This window comes from Rhinopithecus bieti, unplaced genomic scaffold, assembly GCF_001698545.2.
Source record: "Rhinopithecus bieti isolate Rb0 unplaced genomic scaffold, ASM169854v2 scaffold_5569, whole genome shotgun sequence".
Taxonomy (NCBI): Eukaryota; Metazoa; Chordata; class Mammalia; order Primates; family Cercopithecidae; genus Rhinopithecus; species Rhinopithecus bieti.
In genome coordinates this window covers 758,928-779,784 of record NW_016804856.1, presented here as the reverse complement: position 1 = coordinate 779,784, position 20,857 = coordinate 758,928, and the positions used below count along the sequence as shown (strand labels likewise).

The 20,857-nt window shown below is 34.5% G+C and overlaps 1 protein-coding gene across 1 annotated transcript in view; it reads left to right on the top strand.

Annotated features, from left to right (window-relative positions):
- ADGRB3 (adhesion G protein-coupled receptor B3) overlaps positions 1-20,857 on the top strand; it is a 779,954-nt gene that overhangs the window by 28,867 nt on the left and 730,230 nt on the right.

Here is a 20,857-nt window from a genome sequence, read left to right as displayed (position 1 = left end):
AAAGAAAATTCAGAGAATGTATATAGGTCATTGTCAGTAAAAAAAATAGAAAGAAGAAAATAAAAATTAATTATCTGTAAAGTACATAAGATGATTTGAAGTTTCCATTTTTTCCTTTTTTATTTTGTTTTCTTGATTTTCTTTCATATTTACATATGCTAAGAAAGCATATTTCCCCACATATTTATAATGACTTTTATTGATTTTTTAATGTAATTTGTAACTATTACATTTATATTACAACGCAAATATATATCCTGTCATCTGAAATGAATTATTTTATACTTCATCTTTTAAAAGTTGTATTTAAATTACTCCAAAATTCTTATATCATGCGAATTATGTGAAAGGACTTGAGGTACATGATTAAAAATATTCTAGCATTTGCATAATTTAACAAATTAAGAAGAAGAATTTAGAAAACCATTCCAGGGCAATTTACTTGTTTTGAACATCTGGTTAACAGCTGGAGTAATGAAACCTAACACAGCAGTAACCATCTTTTACACTGATCCTCCATGCACACACAACTGCTAGGAAGGATTAACTACTATTAATTCTTACTTTCTTTTGCCATAGTGATTTTCCTTGAAAAACAAATTCATAATCCTTTACTGTAGAGTAGCTGAAATTTACATGCATAATATGAATATCACAGATTAAAACCATACTTCAATTTAATATAAATACAACAAAGAAAGCCAGTTCTTGAAGTTAATACAGACAATTATGATAGAATGTCCTTGAAATTCGTATAAGCACATTTTAGGCAATAAACAATATTATGGTAATAGCCAATGTCATATTCAGCACAAATTAATGTTGAATTGAGTAGATAAAGACTAGGCTCACACCCTTTCAGGTGTTTAATATATTTGTTAGATTTTACATTTTATAATATATTCTATATAATAGGTACAGTATTTACTGTATATTTTAGTACTATGTGTTTTTACCTTTTTCAGTGAATCTTTTTTATGTATCAGTTCCTTTGTTTTCATTTAGTATGTTGATACTTCGGGATGCTTTCAATGGAAAGTGTTAAATGAGGCTGCATTCTCAGATTGCAGGGAAAAAGTTACTTTTCTAATTTAATTTTTAAAATAAATAAGCATTATACACAAAATTACCTTGTGTAGGCAATACCAGAAGTTAATGATGTGAATTCCCCTTTCAAGGTACAAATCATTCAGAGTCACTCAAATTGATATTCAATCCTTTTAAAATTTTACTTCCATATATCCAAATTTCTAGGTATATTGTCGGCTTATTAACAGAATGACAATAAAGATAAGATTGAAACACTTGTAAAGGAAACCGTGATGGACTTCTTTTAAAATGTCTCATCTCTAGCTAAATGCTTCAGTTACATAGCAAGGAATGTTGTTTTATAATTACTCTTACACAGTAATTCCAATTTTTAAGATCTTATCAACAAATAGGATTGAGTTTTGCCATAAGTTTCTTCTCTTCAGCAAAACGTTAATTTAACTCACGCTATGTTACAATAGTTGTGGATGGCAGGCATGTACACAATTTATATGAAATAAGCTGGATAAACAACTGTCAGAAAATCATGATTCTTAGTGTTTTCTTTCTTCTTAGTCTAAAATCACTTTGCAAAATTATATATTTGTATGTATTTGTTTATAAATATATAATTACTAATATATATAAAGCATCACAGAGTGAAGTAGTGTACTAAGAGTTCAATGATTTTATATACAAAAAATGTGTTTTGGACCTTAATTTTTCAAGAAGTGCCTCTAGGTATGGCATTACATGAGATAGTAATGGCAGACAGGATTTATTTGTATATTATATCATTAGCCTTCAAGTCAGAGCCATTGAATGTAAATAGGGAATATATTTAATAAATATCCAAAATGAGAAGATTATTTAAGATTTTTGCCATTTTGGGGAAGAAACAAAACATTATAGGTGGCTATATATATTTCATATACATATATATCTATTTGGATTTAGATTGGACTTTGGATGATTGGCAGGAATGTAATTTGAGTGAAGGAAACAGCTTTAAATAAAGCTAAATAAATAAAGGCTAGGTGCTTTTGATTTTAATCTAATGGTAGTGGGGGGACTTCAGAAGGAATTTGTGATCAGGGTGGAGGGAGACAGGCAAATAGTTATCATGAAGGAGGTACAGATTGGGTGAAATTTAAGCTATATCTGGGAAGGGGAATAGGGAACCAGGTGCCTTAATGGGACCATGATGAGGCTTCTGCAGTAATCCAAAAATAAATTGATTCCAACAGAAGTAATTGAAAAACAATGATGAAAAGCAGTGTGATCAGTTTGAAACATTTAAAGTGGCAAGGGGTCATAAAGTTTTTAAATAAAGTACCAGAGGGAAATAAAAGGCTTCACTTTTGATGTTTGTGATATTGGCACAAGTCAGGAATTTGCAAAGGGGAGCTGGTTCAAGTTGAGCCAAGTATGGTGCAGAAATGATGAGTCTGAGGGTTTGGCAGATAATTAAATTGGCAATGTCCTGTGAGAAAACAAATAGAATTTGATATTATAGCTCTGTCACTTAATGGCTATGGATTTACCACATAACAAATTAATAAATCTGAGCAGCTTAGAATAGTCCCTTTCATGTAATTTTAGTGCTTACTAATTTGGCAGAAAATATGAAACCATTGGAGAGGGGAGTCTAAGTTAATGTTCAGGGGTAAATTTATTTTACATGATCAATAATGAAAATAATGTAAGATAGAGAATTTAAGTGAAGTTCCCAGGATAGGGTGAGATTTTGGGGATTATTCCAGAGTAGTCAAATATTGAAAAGAAAAATCATAATTCTAAGGCTTAAGTAAGGAATGCTTGTCGAATAATTAAAGCTGTGGTCACAGGTTATGCGATTTAGAAGTTGTATTAAAAATTATTTTTTAAAATGTCTCTCAATATCTATTAAACAATTGCTTTAGGAATCTGAGTTAAATTAAAGATAAAAGTTGTATTCTAGTGTCTGTCCACAAAAGTGATAAATAAGTATATCTCAAAAAAATATTCGAATATAAAATTCATCTGCTATAGAAACTTTAGAACACAAAATCCTCTATAAAAATGTTATTTGTAGCTTTAAGAAATCAATTATGCATATATATTAATGTTATCCCAAGAGAATCATAAAAATAGTGTTTGGTGCCTTTCTTTATTGACTCTATTTAACAAATTAACTACAAAACCACTATTTTAGAACTACTCCCCTTCCCAGGGAAAATGGGAAGACAAAAAAAATTAACGCCCAAGGTTTCCAGAATTGCTATTATTATATTATAATATATAGTATATGTTTCCCTTCAGATATTGTATAAACTCTTGTTTAAATAGATAATAACTTTCTAGTAAACTCATTATGTCAGCTTTCAACAACGTTATATGGAAGTCAGTTTCACTTATGTTATATGGAAAAGTAAATTGGAAATACATAAGATAAACATTAAACAACTTTATTTTATTTTGACTTACCTCTGTTATTAATTCATTTCCTTAAAGTTCATTAAATAAATACAAAGAAGACAAATTTTGAGTAAGAGTTTTCATTGTGTGTAAACAATAAATTATAGTTTGTATCATCATATAATTTACTACTCTATCTCCATTAGGGACCCATTTTGAAAAGTTTTTGGAAGTGTTCCTGATTTTTAAATCAAGTTTTCATTTGATTTAAAAAAAATTGCATGATTTACTAAAATTTGCATAATAAACCCATGTAAAATATCAGAATTATAATTCTAGTACTGAAAAATATTTATATTTTATTAATTATTTGGAATTTTTAAACTTGAAATTCATAGGGATAAAAAATATACATTTGAGTTTATGCAACCAATTTTGTACCTTTTTAAATTGTGTATATTTGCTTAGATCTTCTATGTGTTTTGCCCGTAGAAGGCAATGCATTGCAGAACTTCAGGGTTAATATGAAAAAAAAAATTTTGCCTTTAAAGAATTGCCAGCTTGAATTTTTGCCTTCATTCCTTAGAAGCCATGAATAGAAATTTTTGAAGCTTTGAATAGAAATAATTTCAAAGTGGCAGAAATTCTACAACTATCAATGAGCAAGTTGCCTTGATTTCGTCATGACTTAAATATGAGAAGCCGAAGACAGCATTTGACTTTCTACTGTTTCTTCCTCATCTAGAAACTTCGTTATTAAATATGTGAAAGTCAAATATGATTCAAGTATTTTAGCATGCTACACATTGTGATCTTTAGAGTTACATTATCTATAAATTACAAGTAGCCTAACTAAAACATCTGCAGTGTGGTATTTTTGTGCAATTTAATTTTCACTAAAAGCATGAGAGTCAATAGGAAAGTCACCATCAGCAAAATTTGAATACAGAAATTTCATTCACGGGATAAAATAATTATTTTAAAATGGAGTTGAATATGCTGAATGATATTTATCCTTTTAAAATGATAAGTGTTCTCATTTGTCTTAATTTACTGTTATTTCTCATAGTATCCTACATTTTTAGAGTATAATAAATAATTTAATTTTAAGCACATTTTTTACAGTAACATCATTACTGAAAGCTGATGTACCCTCATTCTCAAATACTGATTTTTTTAGTAGTATGAAAATGTTCGAGATGTGTTTGATATTATATTTAGGATAAAATATTGTCATAGATTGAATGTTTTTGTGGTCCTTCAATTCATATGTTGAAATCCTAATCCCAATGTGATGCTATTTGGAGCTGGGGACTTTGGGTCACAATTAGTTCATGAGAATGGAACTTTCGTGAATGAGATTATTGCCCTTATAAGAAGAGGTCAAAGAGCTCGCAAGTTCTCTTTCTGCCATGTGAGTAATAAAGAAGTCAGTGGCTAGGAACATGGAAGAGGTTCCTCACCAGAACCTGACTATGCTGACAACCTGATCTCAGACTTCTGCCTCCCAGAACTATGAGAAATACATTTCCGTTGTTTACCAGCCACCAAGGCTGTTGCGCTCTGTTATACCTGCCTAAACTGACTAAGACAAATAACTCTGAATCCTACTATTTTTATGCTCTTCTGGCCTGTATAAGAAAGTTGTGCAGAGAGTTAAGTGTGCCCAGGGATTCGCAGTGGTAGAATTATGATTTGAACCCAGACTGTCTCCAGAGCATGTACCCTTCACCACTGTACTTTACTGCCTCCGAATGTTTGTCTGAAACATTGCATAAGGGAGGATGAGTGAGGGGGGGTTTTGGAGGGAAGTGAGCACAAGGAGAGTGTGGCTGATAGTTGAGTGGACTGCAGCAGCTTTCATCAGAGTTTAGTCTTATACACAATCTTTAGGTGGGAGCTCATCTCTCAGTTTTTGGTGTTCATGTACCTCGAATGTAATTGGATTCGATTCCTTAGATTACGAGATCTCTCCCCTCCCACCTTCACCAGGCTTCACTTTCAGCCTTCTTTACTGGCCAAGATACTTTAGGGAATGCTATCCTTCTTGAAAGGTGAAGAGTGAAGGGTCACTCTTTATCATCACTTCTCATTTCATGGTATTTTGTAGGTTCTCTGTAGTTTGTGTTTTGGGATCATGGTATTTTCATTTATTTGCTGTAAATGGATAGTTTTTCTTTCTCCTTATATTTGTTTTGTTGTGCCAATTGGGTTTCAAGGGTTGGAAGGAAAGATAAAAAAGATGCTAGTTCTCTGAAGTATTTAACTGGAGTCCAAAATCTTTTCTTCAAAATAATTTTATCTAAATTAACATTATTGGACCTTAGGTATTTTGGTATAACTTGAATATCTCTGGAGGAAAACAACAACAACAATAACAGTGCCTATTGCACAGAGCTCTATTGGGGTTTAATGGAGCTGGCCAACATATGCAAAGTGTTTAGACAAGTATCACATAGCATGATAGTTACGTGATAATGTTAAACTATCACGAACATCATCATCGCTAATTGGGGCTTAATTTTTCTAATATTAAATATATTTTTGCTTGGATATCACTTTAAATTCTTCAAATTAATAACTCTATAAATACTTTATTCTGAATGTACTAATTAGGAAAATAAAATATTTCCAATAATATATATTTATGATTTGGATTATAAGTTAATACCTTTGGATTCATGTACAGAGCTCTTATGTTAAATACTATAATAATATAAATGCATATGACATAAACATCCTATATTAGTGTCTAATTTTTGTAATCCCAAGATTAGCAGTGCAGTATGATCTCTTAGAAGTTTATCTAATATCAAATGATAAATAAACATAATATTTGGTTTTATGTAGTGACATTTAACTATTTTGATGTGCATTCCAGTTAGAATATATTCGTGGGATTTATTTACCTCTGACCTTACGCGAGACATTTCCTTTGAGTCTCATGTTCTTCATTAATAAATATCTCATAGACAAGATCTGGAATCACAAACTAGCAGTCCTGAGTCTACCTGAAGAAACATTTTGATGTATCAGCTCAGTGTTTAAGGCGTGTTTGAAATTTAAATGCTTTTAGTCAGGGCATGGTGTCACCAGATCCTTCAGTATCTGCCACTCAGAATTAGCTTATGTGTAGCCACTTCATACATTTATGCTAGGTGTGAGACCACAGAAGGAATTTGAGATTTTGACTCTATGTTCTCTTCCACCTTTAAAGTTATCTATTCATGTGACTGTTCCTATTCAGAAGAGAGTTGAACAAATGGGTCTTTTTTCAGTCCACTTGTCCGTATCATTACACTTTTTGATGGATACCTGTAATTGTCATATTCCCCTCAGAAGAAATGCTTTTCTGTTCTGTTGACACGCAAGTTAGTCATAGGTCCCAGAGAACAACACTGTGGTTTTGTAAATGCTCATTGTAAAGTCTATACAGATATTTTGAGAAAAAAATTATTCTTAATTTTTCTGAAATTAAGAATTGTAAATAAAGTAGCAAATTGAAATTCTATCTTATCATCTCATTTTGTCATTAACTATTTTATTTCTTCTCAGGATAATTTTGAAAACTTACTATTGTCAAAACTAGAACTTATTTTGAACTTTATAAATGTAGTTGGATGACTTACCCTAAAAAAAGAAATGATAAATGACCTTGATATAAAATACACAGCATTTTAGTGGCCAATGATTGAGATAATGGGATAATTTAAAGGAAAGTGTATTGTACTCTCTGAAAAACATGTACCATATCCAAATTAATGTGGTTATTTTAGTTCTTTACAAAATGAAGTTGACCCACTATTCTTAGTATTAATAATACTACTTGGAAAATTGTAGTTGTCATTCAGTAGTTGTAATGGATTATTGTATAGTCAAACCACATTATAAACAATGCCAGAATATATAGAATTACATTATTTATAGAATATAGAATTGGTACTTTTTTTAAAGTTCAGGGGAAAAAAGTAATGTAACTTTTATAAAATATGAGGATCAAACTGGTATCATTGGCTAAGTTCAATTTATAATCATAATTGTAGAATGATTAGAAATACTCTCATTACTTAAAAGGAAGGAATTGGTAAGATTTACAAATGATTATTTGCTCATGGTGCAATTCAGCTAGAAATTTAGTATTACAGATTTAAGCAAAACCATCGAAGCTACCTGGTAGTTTCGCAGTTCTACTAAACCTGGAGGTGCATGCTAAAATGCTAATTCATAGGTCTTCCTCTGCTTAGGGTCTACAGTTCTGTGTCTTCTCTTTAACCTAATATTATAATCTTGAAAGAAATTTCAGGAATGATGCCAGTCTGAATTTATATTCACAGAACCTGAGAAAGTCAAACAATTTTTAGAATTAATATGTGTTGGCCGGGTGCTGTGGCTCAAGCCTGTAATCTCAGCACTTTGGGAGGCCGAGACGGGTGGATCACGAGGTCAGGAGATCGAGACCATCCTGGCTAACACAGTGAAACCCCGTCTCTACTAAAAAATACAAAAAACTAGCCGGGTGAGGTGGCGGGCGCCTGTAGTCCCAGCTACTGGGGAGGCTGAGGCAGGAGAATGGCGTGAACCCAGGAGGCGGAGCTTGCAGTGAGCTGAGATTGCGCCACTGCACTCCAGCCTGGGCGACAGAGCGGGACTCCGTCTCAGAAAAAAAAAAAAAGAAAAAAAAAGAAAAAAAAGAATTAATATGTGTTTCAGATAATTATTTACATCAGTATGATAAACAGGTCATTCATAAGAAGAAAATTTCATAACTAACTATCTTCACAGGAAAACAGACACTGCTGGAACTCCAAGGTTTTTTATACCTAGGATCCCAAGCTGTATGTTGTTAGTTTTGCCATATTCTGTTTGTCAAAATAACTATTATAACAAGGCCAGCTCAGATTCAAGAGTCAGTGGAACAGACTCTTGATAAGAAGAGCTGTAAAATTTTCTTGCCATGTTTTCAATTAACTATATCATGTGATGTACTTTGGCCACTGATACACTGAAAAATGTGTGCGGCTAGGGCTAGTGTTCTGGAAAACAAGAGACCACAGGAGAGAGGCCCCATAGAACAATCCCAGCTACACTGAACACTTCCAGCCATACCAGCCTTGGACCTACATACATATATGACCATCCAACCCTAGCAGAACAGCCTGGGGATCAGAACCACCAAGCCAAGCCACATTATCTTGTGAAACTATAAATGTTCATTGTTTTAGCTACTAAGTGCTGTGTAGTATAAGCTAACTGATGATAATCCCCTTTCCTGCAAGTCAGAGAACAGGAAGTTACCTTGTAAAATATTGGTTCAAAACTGTGTAGCAGCTGCTAGAGCCAAAAAAACTGAAGCCTCATGCTAAGTCTTTTCGTAAGCATCAATAGTGGAACGATCCCCCAAAGGACAAAATGCTTTCATGGGCATCTTTATGGCAGAAAAAACGTCTCTCTTCCAAATCTTGTATAACAGTGTCTAATAAGCTGAAACTAAATCACATCCGGAACCCTACCGACAGGAAGTCTGCAAAATGTAGATTTTAGCCCTTCAAAATTGACAGCACAAGAATTCATATTAGGAAGGTATAACAGACAGTGAGCTCCAATCCATCATATCTGCTATAATCAGTACAAGTTCTTTTTCCTTTGGTAATTGTATTCATTTTTATGAATTTTGAGGATATAATTTCCTAACAGTTTAATGAATAAATATATCAAAACTCATATTCATAACTTTTTAGATATAGGAAATAATTTATTTTCAAATTATGAACTAATTAACTTGTATACCAAGAAAGATGGTGTTTATTCTCTAGGACCAGAATTCCCTGTAATTTTCTTAAGTTTGGAATGGTGGGAAAGGCTCTTTTTTTTTTTATATATATACTTTATGTTCTAGGGTATATGTGCACAACGTGCAGGTTTGTTACATATGTATACACGTGCCATGTTGGTGTGCTACACCCATTAACTCGTCATTTACATTAGTTATCTCTCCTAATGCTATCTCTCCTCACTCCTCTGACCCCACGACAGGCCCCAGTGTGTGATGTTCCCCTTCCTGTGTCCAAGTGTTCTCATTGTTCAATTCCCACCTATGAGTGAGAACATGCGGTGTTTGGTTTTTTGTCCTTGTGATAGTTTGGTGAGAATGATGGTTTTCAGCTTCATCCATGTCCCTACAAAGGACATGAACTCATACTTTTTATGACTGCATAGTATTCCATGGTGTAAGTGCCACATTTTCTTAATCCAGTCTATCATTGATGGACATTTGGGTTGATTCCAAGTCCTTGCTATTGTGAATAATGCCACAATAAACGTATGTATGCATGTGTGTTTATAGCAGCATGATTTATAATCCTTTGGGTATATACCCCAAAAAATGCTCATCATCACTGGCCATCAGAGAAGTGCAAATCAAAACCACAATGAGATACCATCTCACACCAGTTAGAATGGCAATCATTAAAAAGGAAAGACTCTTCTTTACAGTCTTCCTCCTCGTCACCTGCTAGCTTGCTGTTTCCATTTTTTAATGCTTTAAGGCCTATATATAAGCTATTACCTTTACCAGAACCTCGAGTTTCTTTTCTCTCTGCCTCCAAAGTATAATTAACACATACCCATCTTTCACTTCTTACCTTAAGTATCACTTTCTGGAAGAGACTTATCCGGACTCCCCCAGAGTTGATCAGGTTATCTTATAATAATAAAAACTTTATAAAATAATCATCCCATAGCATTGTATATTTCCTCCTGTGGTCTGGTGAATAAGAGATGGCTAAATTAATTTTAGGATGGGAACACCTAACAAAGAGGTTACCACTGAGAAAATATTTATGAATATATGTATGTATTTATTTTTATAATTTTTAAAATAATGTATGGGTGTATAGTAGGTGTATATATTTATGGGATTTATGGAATACATGAGATGTTCACACAGGCATGCAATGTGAAATAAGGACATCATGGAGAATGAGGTATCCATCCCCTCAAGCATTTATCCTTTGAGTTACAAAAAATTCAATTACACTTTTTTAGTTTTTTTAAAATGTACAATTAAATTATTATTGACTACAGTCACCCTGTTGTGCTATAAAATAGTATGTCCTATTCATTTGTTCTAACTATTTATTTTGCACCCATTAACCATCCACATCTACCCCTCAATCCCCCACTACCGTTCCCTGCCTCTGGTAACCATCCTTTTACTCTCTATGTCTGTGAGTTCAATTGTTTTCATTTTTAGATCCCACAAATAAGTGAGAACATACCATGTTTGTCTTTCTGTGCCGAGCTTATTTCACATAACATAATAATCTCCAGTCTCACCCACGTTGTTGTAAATGACAGGATCCAGCTTTTTTTATGGATGAATAATACTCCATTGTGTGTATATATATATTACATATATATATATATATATCAAATTTTCCTTATCCATTCATTTTTTGATGGCCACTTAGGTTGCTTCCAAATCTTAGCTATTATAAACAGTCCTGCAACAAACATAGGAGTGCTGATATCTCTTCGATGTATTGATTTCCTTTCTTTTGGGTATATACTCAGCAGTGAATATGGTAGCTCAATTTTTAGATTTTTACAGAACATCCAAACTGTTGTCCACAGTGGTTTTACAAACTTACATTCCCACCAACAGTGTATGAGACTTCTATTTTCTCCACATCCTTGCTAGCTGTTGTTATTGTCTCTTTTTGATATAAGCCATTTTAACTGGGGTGAGATTATATCTCATTGTAGTTTTGATTTGCATTTCTCTGATGATCAGTGATATTGAGCACCTTTTAATATGCCTGTTTGCCATTTGTATTCTTTCTTCTGAGAAATGTTTATTCAAAACTTTTGCCCAGTTTTTGATTGGGTTATTGGATTATTTTCTTGTATAGTTGTTTGAGTTCCTTATATATTCTGGTTATTAATCCCTTGCCAGATGGGTAGTTTGTAAATATCTTCTCCCATTCTGTGAGTTGTCTCTTTACTCCTTTGATGTGCAGAAGCTTGTTCAACTGGATGTGAGCCCATTTATTTTGCCTTGGTTGTCTGTGCTTGTAGGGTCTTGCTCAAGAAACTTTTTGCTCAGACCAATGGCCACAAGATTTCCTCCAGTGTTTTCTTGTAGTTATTTCATAGTTTGAGGTCTTAGATTTAAGTCTTTAATTCATTTTGATTTGATTTTTATACTTGATGAGAGACAGGGATTTACTTTCGTTCTTCTGCAGTTTTCCCAGTACCATTTTTTGAAGAGACTGTCTTTTTTCTCCAATGGATGTTTTTGGCACCTTGTTGAAAATGAGTTCAGTATAGGTGTGTGGGTTCTCTCTTCTGTTCCATGTGTCTATGTCTCTGTTTTTTATGCCAGTACCATGCTGTTTTGGTGACTATAGCCCTGTAGCACAATTTGAAGTCAGGTAATGTGATTCTTTCAGTTTTGTTCTTTTTGCTTATGATAGCTTTAGCTTTTCTGGGTCTTTTGCGGTTCCATATAAATTTTTGGATTTTTTTTTTCTATTTATGTAAAGAATGTCATTGGTATTTTGATAGAGATTTCATTGAATCTGTAGATTGCTTTGAGTAGTATGGACATTTTAACAATATTGATTCCTTCCATCTATGAACATTGAATATTTTTCAATTTTTTGGTGTCCTCTTTAATTTCTTTCATCAATATTTTAGTTTTCTTTATGGAGATCTTTCACTTCCTTGGTTATGTTAATTCCTGAGTATTTAATCTGATGTGTGGTTATTGTAAATGGGATTCCTTCTTAAATTTATTTTTCAGATTGTTCACTGTTGGTGTATAGAAATGCTACTAAATTTTGTATGTTGATTTTGTATCCTGCATCTTTACTGAATTGTTATCAGTTCTAATAGTTTTCTGGGGGATCTAGGTTTTTCTAAATATAAGATTATATCATCTGTAAACAAGGATAATTTGATTTCTCTCTTTCCGATTTGGATGTCCTATGTTTCTTTCTCTTGTCTGGTTGCTCTAGGTAGGACTTCTAATACTATGTTGAATAACAGTGGTGACAGTGGGTAATCTTGTTGTTTTCCAAATCTTAGGGGAAAGGATTTCAGTTTTTTCCTCATTCAATATGACACTAGCTGTGTGTCTGCCATATATCGCCTTTACTGTGTTGAGGTATATTCCTTCTATCTCTAGTTTTCTGAGGGTTTTTATCATGAAGGGATTTTGAACTTTATCAAATGCTACTTTCAGCATCAATTAAAATGATCATATGGCTTTTATCTTTTATTTTCTTGTTATGGTGTATCATATTGAGGGATTTGCATATGTGGAATCATCTTTGCATCCCAGGAATAAATCCCACTTAGTCATGATGAATGTTCTTTTTAATGTATTGTTGAATTTGATTTGCTATGATTTTGTTGAGGATTTTCCATCAATAGTCATCAGAGATGTTCTGTAGGTTTTGTTTTGTTTTGTTTTGTTTTGATGTGTCTTTGTCTGGTTTTGGCATTATGGTAATACTGGCCACATATAATAAGTGTGAAAGTATTTCCTCTTCCTCTCTTGTTCAGAATAGTTTGAGTAGGATTGATATTAGGTCTTCTTTAAATATTCGGTAGAATTCAGAAGTAAAGTCATAAGTCCCAGGCTTTTCTTTATTGGGAGATTTTTAATAATTGCTTTGATCTTGTTGTTTGTTATTGGTCTGTTCAGGTATAGGATTTCTTTCTTGTTCAATCTTGGTAGGTTGTATGCGTCTAGGAATTTGCCCATTTCTTCTAAATTTTCCAATTTATTGTCATTTAGTTGCTCATAGTAGTCACTAATGAGCTTTTGAATTTCTGCAGTATCAATTATAATGTCTTTTTTCATCTCTGATTTTGTTTATTTGAATCTTCTCTCTTTTTTTTCCTTAGTCTGGCTAACAGTTTGTCAATTTGTTTAACTTTCCAAAAATCCAACTTTATGTTTGCTTGATCTTTTGTATTACTTTCTTCATTTCAATTCCATTTGTTTCTGATCTGATCTTTCTTATTTCTTTTCTTCTACTAATTTTTGGTTGGCTTTGCTCTTGCTTTTCTGATTCTTTTTTTAAAATGCATCACTAAACTGTTTATTTGATGTCTTTCTTCTTTTTTGATGGATGCACTTGCAGCTGTAACTTTCCTTCTGAGTACTCCTTTTGCTGTATCTCATTGGTTTTTATATGTTATGTTTCCACTATCATTTGTTTCAAGAAATTTTTTACTGAGAAAATATTTAATAAAATTTAACTTATTGAATGGATAAGACCCTTTTATATTCCAAGAAAAATCTTCATATTTACCTTTGGTAGCAAAGATCATAGGGCTGCCTGGTATACAGGAGTGTGCGATATCTGGGTTGAGCTTACCTTGAAATGAGGTTACTGCCTACTGCAGAGTTTGATAGTTAAGATTATGTGTCAGGTTGGCTAGTACATGGTACCCAGGTTTTGATCAAACCCTAGTCTAGATGTTGCTGGGAAGGTTTTTTTTAAATGTAATTAATATTTGAGTTAGTAGACTTTCATTAAAGTAGATTACTCTCCGTAATATGGGTAGGCATCATCCAGTCAGTTGAAGCCTTCTGAGAAAAGACTAAGGTCTCCCCGCAAAAAAAGACTTCTGCTTCCAGATTGTCTTTGAACTGGAGCTGCAATATCAACTCTTCCCTGCGTCTTCAGACTGCAAGAATGCCCTGCAGATTTTATACTTGCTAGCCTCCAAAATTATGTGAGCCAAAATTCCTTAAACTGAATTTCTCTCTCTCTCTTTTCCCACCCCTCTCCCTCTCTCTGTGTGTGTACATACGTGTGTGTTTGTGTCTATGTGTATGTTTGTGTGTGTATGTTAAGTGCAATAATAATTAAATGACAATAACAATTAAAGTCACTTTCCAGGGTTTGAATGGGAATAAAAATAACCTAAAATAAGAAGAGATTCTTATCCCCGGTAGATAAGTTCCCTCATTTCCCTTTCTGACTAATAGACAGCATAGAAGGAAGTGAGGGAACTAACCTACCAAGTTCAAGAATCTCTGTTTACTACTAGTTATTACTTCACATACGAACCCTGGGAAGTAAGTTTAATTACTATTGCCATTTAACAGGAGAAAAACTCAATCCCAGAAAAGATAGTATGTACAGCAGTGTGTGGTATGAAGCAGTGCTGAAAACTCAGTATTATCAGTCTTCATAACCTCTGCTATTCTCAGATTGTCTTGCTACCTGCTGTTTGTGAGAGGAATTGTTTGACTATCCTTGTATTAGCTAGAGAGAGAGAGCAGTGTGTTCCTGAAATAAAAGAGACTCTGGAAACTAGAAGAGGACAAAAGATAAAACCTTAACATGTTATTGAAAACCTACGTAATTGTCACTGGGGTTTTACTAGCAATCTTTATCCTGCTACTTCCCTTAATTTCAGAGATGATAAAACAATTTCCCCAGTCTTTTTTTAAAGGCTTTTTTTCCAGACCCTTATTTTTTGTTACCCATTCATGAACTTGGGAAGGTTTTTATTTCTAAATGTATTGTCTAATTCTCCTGAAGCAGGTTTCACATTTGGATATTTCATTAAGATTGGCCTAGGACAAATCTTTGTCCTTCAAATGGAGAGTAAATAGGGACTATTTACTTCCTATTCTGCTATCTCTATGTGCCTTTGAGTGAGAATAATTCCTGGAAGAGTTGCCAAAATTATAGTACCCTTGGGGAAAGGAAATTTAAAATAATTAGATTTCTTATACTATAAAATAAGGGACAGCCTTCAAAGTCCAAAGCCAAAGCCACTTCTAAAGATCTCTATTATTCAGAAGTTCCCTGGAAAGCATCTCACACCTATTTTTAGAATCATAGGATACGATGACCTTAAGACATCATACTCAGGCAATTTATCTGAGGCTGTCTGAGTGGTTGGCATCTTACATGGTTAGAGAGACAAAGGATTTTCTGATGTTAATAGTGTGCTTTCTTTGATTGATTTTTGTTTGGAATGCTGTCAAAATATTTTAGGTAAAAACATGAGTTAGTTGCAACATAACATGATTTTAACAGCTAAAAACTTTGAGACAACACGAAACATTGTAAGACAATAGAAGGGAATTTTTTCACCACAAATAGAGATAAACATATTATACATGGCCAGGCGCGGTGGCTCAAGCCTGTAATCCCAGCACTTTGGGAGGCCGAGACGGGCGCGGATCACGAGGTCATGAGATCGAGCCATCCTGGCATAAACCGGTGGAAACCCCGTCTCTACTAAAAAATACAAAAAAACTAGGCCGGGCGAGGTGGCGGCGCTGTAGTCCCAGCTACTCGCGAGCGTGAGCAGGAGAGATGCGTGCAACCGGGAGCGGAGTTGCGCGAGCGCTGAGCTGAGACGGGGGCGCGGGCGTCGGCCCTGCACTCCAAGCACTGGGGGCGGACAGAGCAAACTTCGTCTCAAACAAAAAGGCGAAAAAAAAAAAAAAAATACATTAAAAATGCAACCACTTTTACACAAACATGTATAAATAAATATACTAGGTGTCACAGGAGAAATTCAAATGAAAATCTTATTTTTCTATTTTTGAGATGTTTACCATTTATTAGGCATGACAAAACAAATACAAGCAGATGTTAAAAGAACTAGAATTTAATCACAGCTTGAAAGAGCTATAAATACGGTACTACCCTTGGTTTATCATGCAAAGGGAAAATCTATTTCAAGTCCAGGTGACCTATGAGCTGTACCTTGAAGGACATTTTGTATTTCAACATGTTTTAGATGTGCCAGAACTCTTCCAGGAAGAACTCTTGCAGTCTATAGAGATGCAAAGAACAAAAGAAGAGAATGGCATTCATTTGAAGCCAACACAAAAGTAGTAGCTGAAATAATTTTTCCAGAGTGCCATAAGCAGTTAAGTAAAGGAGGCAAAATTTAATTCAAAGTGTTTCTAGCTCCAAATCATGTTTTTCTAAAACTATATTGGAAGAGCAGAGAAACATTCTCAGAGCTCATAGGTTCTACCTGGATTATAGGGTATGGATCAGTGTAAAATATAAGATAGGGAAGTTAGTTTAAAGATGATGTTTTGGACCCTGGTTCAGGGGATGTCCTTATTGTGTCTAACTGATGTGTTTCAGGCTCTTCCTTCAATATGTATTGTGAATAGTGAGATTTATTACACAGTCCTAACACTGTTGCAGTTTAGTTGCATGTGGATGGTGTTGTCGGGAAAAAAGGTAATATTTTCTTCTGAACTCATGGTTAGAAAGGGCAGGAGAAGCCGGAAGTAAGATATCTTCTATCCTCCTTAGACATATTTACATTACCTCTTCCAGGTTTGCATATTGCTTACAATCAATACAGAGAAGAGAAAACAAAGGAAATATGTGATAAGTTGATAAAATACTGGACAAAATTTAAATTCTGGCCCCAAAGCAATAACAAAATAGAACATAGTGAAACAAGTATACAAAAGATTTAAAACTGGAGATACAGAAGATCCAAAGCAAGGAGAAAAAATGAAATTATTATAACTGGGCTTAAAATTCAAAAAAATCGTATCTAGAACTAAGAAATTAATTTCAGTGAAATTAATGTTAGAATACAAACAAAATTGAAATCAACATGAAGGAAGAGGTTAAAGCATGCACATATGATTGAAAAAGCAAGACAACTCACAGGAAAAGCTAAAAATCAAGTAGAAGCAAGATTTTGACTAGAAAGAAGCAGCATGAGTGAATGGATGGAACTGGAAAAAAGATCTGCAGAGATATTCACTGCATGGGGAGTTTCCATTGCCAGGGCACCAGCTTCTCCAGTTACCTTCCCCTGTAAGTGGGACCACAGGCCTTCCTGTGGAAGGGGCCTCAGTGACTAAGCAGCATACTCTGCTTTTCTCATTTCTCCCTGGTGGCGAAGCTTCAGACAAGGGACCTTATTTGTCATTTTCTTATTTGGAACCTTCTCCCAATCATCAAAATTCCAAATCAATAGAAATTGAAGAATCTGCTTTTATGAAACCACTGCTACTCTAATCTTTTATTCTCGTATTTTCTAATTACACATATCACTATTTACCTCCATTTTGTCTTTCACTTACAATACTATTTGCTTTTCTTTGCCTCATTTTAACATTTGGATAAAAAAATTATCTGTATGTATTTATACAAAGTGCTTCAACTTAAATAGTACTGTACTTTAAAAGAGAGAATGAGGCGGGGCGCAGTGGCTCACGCCTGTAATCCCAGCACTTTGGGAGGCTGAGGTGGGCGGATCACGAGGTCAGGAGATGGAGACCATCCTGGCCAACATCGCAAAACCCCGTCTCTACTGATAATACAAAAAAAATAGCTGGGCGTGGTGGCGCGTGCCTGTAATCCGTTACTCGGGAGGCTGAGGCAGGAGAATAGCTTCAACCAGGGAGTGGGAGGTTGCAGTGAGCCCAGATCACGCCACTGCACTCCAGCCTGGTGACAGAGCCAGACGTCATCTCAAAAAAAAAAAAAAAGAGAAAGAGAAAAGAGAGGGAACGAAGTTGACTTCAAAAAAAAATTTAGTTGTTTCTTAAACGAAAGTCTGCCATTTCTATGGATGGTATTATCGTTCTAGAATGCTAATGCAATAACGACATTGCAATGAAGCTAATTCATAGCCAGAGTACTGCTGTTTAAGCGCCTACCTATGTTGTGAATCTGTTTCAGGCCACATTTTTGTGCACTTTGCTTTTGTTTCCTAATATTTCTATAGTCCTGCATTTCCAGCTAGACTGTGTAATCCCCTAGGACAGCAACAGTATATTTTATGTCCTCCATAGCTCTTTGTACAGTGCTGAGTAAAATGACTTTTTAATGAATGTGTGGTGAATTAATGATCTTATGTGCATATAACAAGACTCATGTGGCACCTCTAAATTACCAAGGGTTTCAACCTACAGTTAAACGAAAGTGACTAGCTTTCTTGAAAAAAAAAAGCTTTTTCTAAATTCTAATAGTCCCTAATCCAATTTGCAAAACAGACGAGCAAAAAATAAAAAAATAAAAAATAAAATAAAACACAGTTACTCAGGAGCCAGCCATTTCAGAATGTTGTTTATTCAATTGCATTTTGCTGATTTATTCCAGAAATCTTAAATAATTGCTGTGTAGTGCACATCTTTTCGTTTTGGCAGAGATATACATAAAGAGTAAGGACTCCATACATTAGTATTTGGCAAGAATACTTACTATATTGGCGAGGTTCCGTTGTTTATTTTATTCAGATATTTGTATTTCTTAAAAGCCTTACACGGAACACTGTGTGTATTATGTAAAACTGAAAGTTCATTCTTTATGCTGCATATGGTTTTCTTTTCCTAACTAGTAAAAGATGTACTGTCCTCAGTGCATTTCTACTGGCTCTGGTTCAATGCAAATCTTTGATAACTTAGTTTTCTTAAGAATTATTTTAAGTTATTTACTTCTTGTCACTGCAGACTCTAGCTTAGAATCTGCTTCTTGAGATCTCACTACTTTGCCATTATACAGTCTTTCTTTCCCCCAACTTGAATATTTCAACGGATCATTCAAAATTTATTGATATAAATAGGATCGTAGGAATTTCTTTCTTTCTTTCTTTTTTTTTTTTTTTTTTGACAGGTCTCACTCTGTTGTTCAGGCTGTAATACAATGGCATGATTTCAGCTCACTGCAACCTCTGCCTCCTAGGTTTAAGGGATTCTTTCACCTCAGCCTCCTGAGTAGCTGGGACGGCAGGCCCGCACCAACACACTGGAAGAATTTTTGTATTTTTTGGCAGAGAGGGAGTTTCACCATGTTGGTCAGGCTGACCTCAAACTCCTGATCTCATGATCCAACACACTGGGCTAATTTTTATAATTTTTTGTAGAGAGGGAGTTTCGCCATGTTGGCCAGGCTTGTCTCGAACTTCTGACCTCAACTGATCTACCGGCGAAAGTAAGGAATTTTTAAAGGATTTCAAGTAATGATCAAGTGGGTGCTACATAAAAAAGACACATCCAATTTTTCTTCATTTACTTTATTCATGATTTACTTTTAATTTGATGAGATATCACCCTGAAAAAATAGCCATGTTGATAATCCATTCGTTAATAAAACATTAGAAAGTGCCATATTTCTTTAGATTATGCGAAGTCAAAAGACAGGCCAAAGTATCTGTGCTCTCTAATGATCTTTGGTCTTTATTTTCTTCACCAATTTAAAATACATGTTCAGGCCTCGGGTGCCGTGGCTTATGCTTGTAATCCAGCTCTTTGGGAAGCCAAGGCAGGCTGATTACTTAAGGCCAGGAGTTTGAGACCAGCGTGGCCAACATGGTGAAATCCCATCTCTACTAAAAATACGAAACTTAGCTGGGCGTGCTAATTTTGGTGTGCATCTGTAGTCCCAGCTACTCGGGAGTCTGGAGGCAGGAGAATCTTTTGAACCCGTGAGGTGCAGGTTGCAGTGAGCCGAGATCACGCCAATGTAGTACAGCCTGGGTGACAGAGCGAGACTCTGTCTGAAATAAATAAATGGATAAAGCACTATGCCAGCATTTCCATAAGACAACATGTGCCCATGGGCTGCAGCATCTGCAGCCTTATCCATCAGTATTAATGAATCCTTCCATTTAAAACCTCAGTCTATACTGACCACAGTGGCTTTGATAAAAACAGAAGGTCAACATTATTTTCAAGTGAGAAAAAGTAAACAACAATCAACTTGAGGAGGCATAGCCTTCTCCTTTATCACAAGTCCCACCCCTCCCAGTAAGTATGATGCATAGACATTGTCCACCCCTCCAGCCCTTATCAACTGTTGAGATTGTGATCCTTGCTTTAGAACATATAAAAGATAGTTGGATATAATGAAAACCTGTGAGGGGTAAAAGCTGACTTCATTCAGAATATGAGTGTAATCAAAGTTTGGGTGAAGTAAATGATCTGCAATTGAGGAATATATCCAGGTTTAGATCATTTAAAGAATTCCTACCTTTGGATCTAACAGCCAGTTTTGCATCTATTTTTTTTGTGTGTGAATTGCTCATATTGATTTAATTTTACTTGATTTTTGTTACATAAGATTGATAGTATTGTTATAAAAATAATAACACTGCATTGATTCCAGGAGTCAGTGAAACTCTTGAATTTAATAATTATAATAATAATGCTAATAGTAGTAATAACAATATCAGAGAAACATTATAATGCTAATAAAACATTTCAAAAAGATATTATTTCAAGTTGTCCAATGACTTACCTGACATGTTTTGAAGTTATGCACACAAATACAAATGGTGGCTTTTTGTAATTCCACTTAAAAAATTTCTTATCCCTGGCCGGGCGCGGTGGCTCAAGCCTGTAATCCCAGCACTTTGGGAGGCCGAGACGGGCGGATCACGAGGTCAGGAGATCGAGACCATCCTGGCTAAC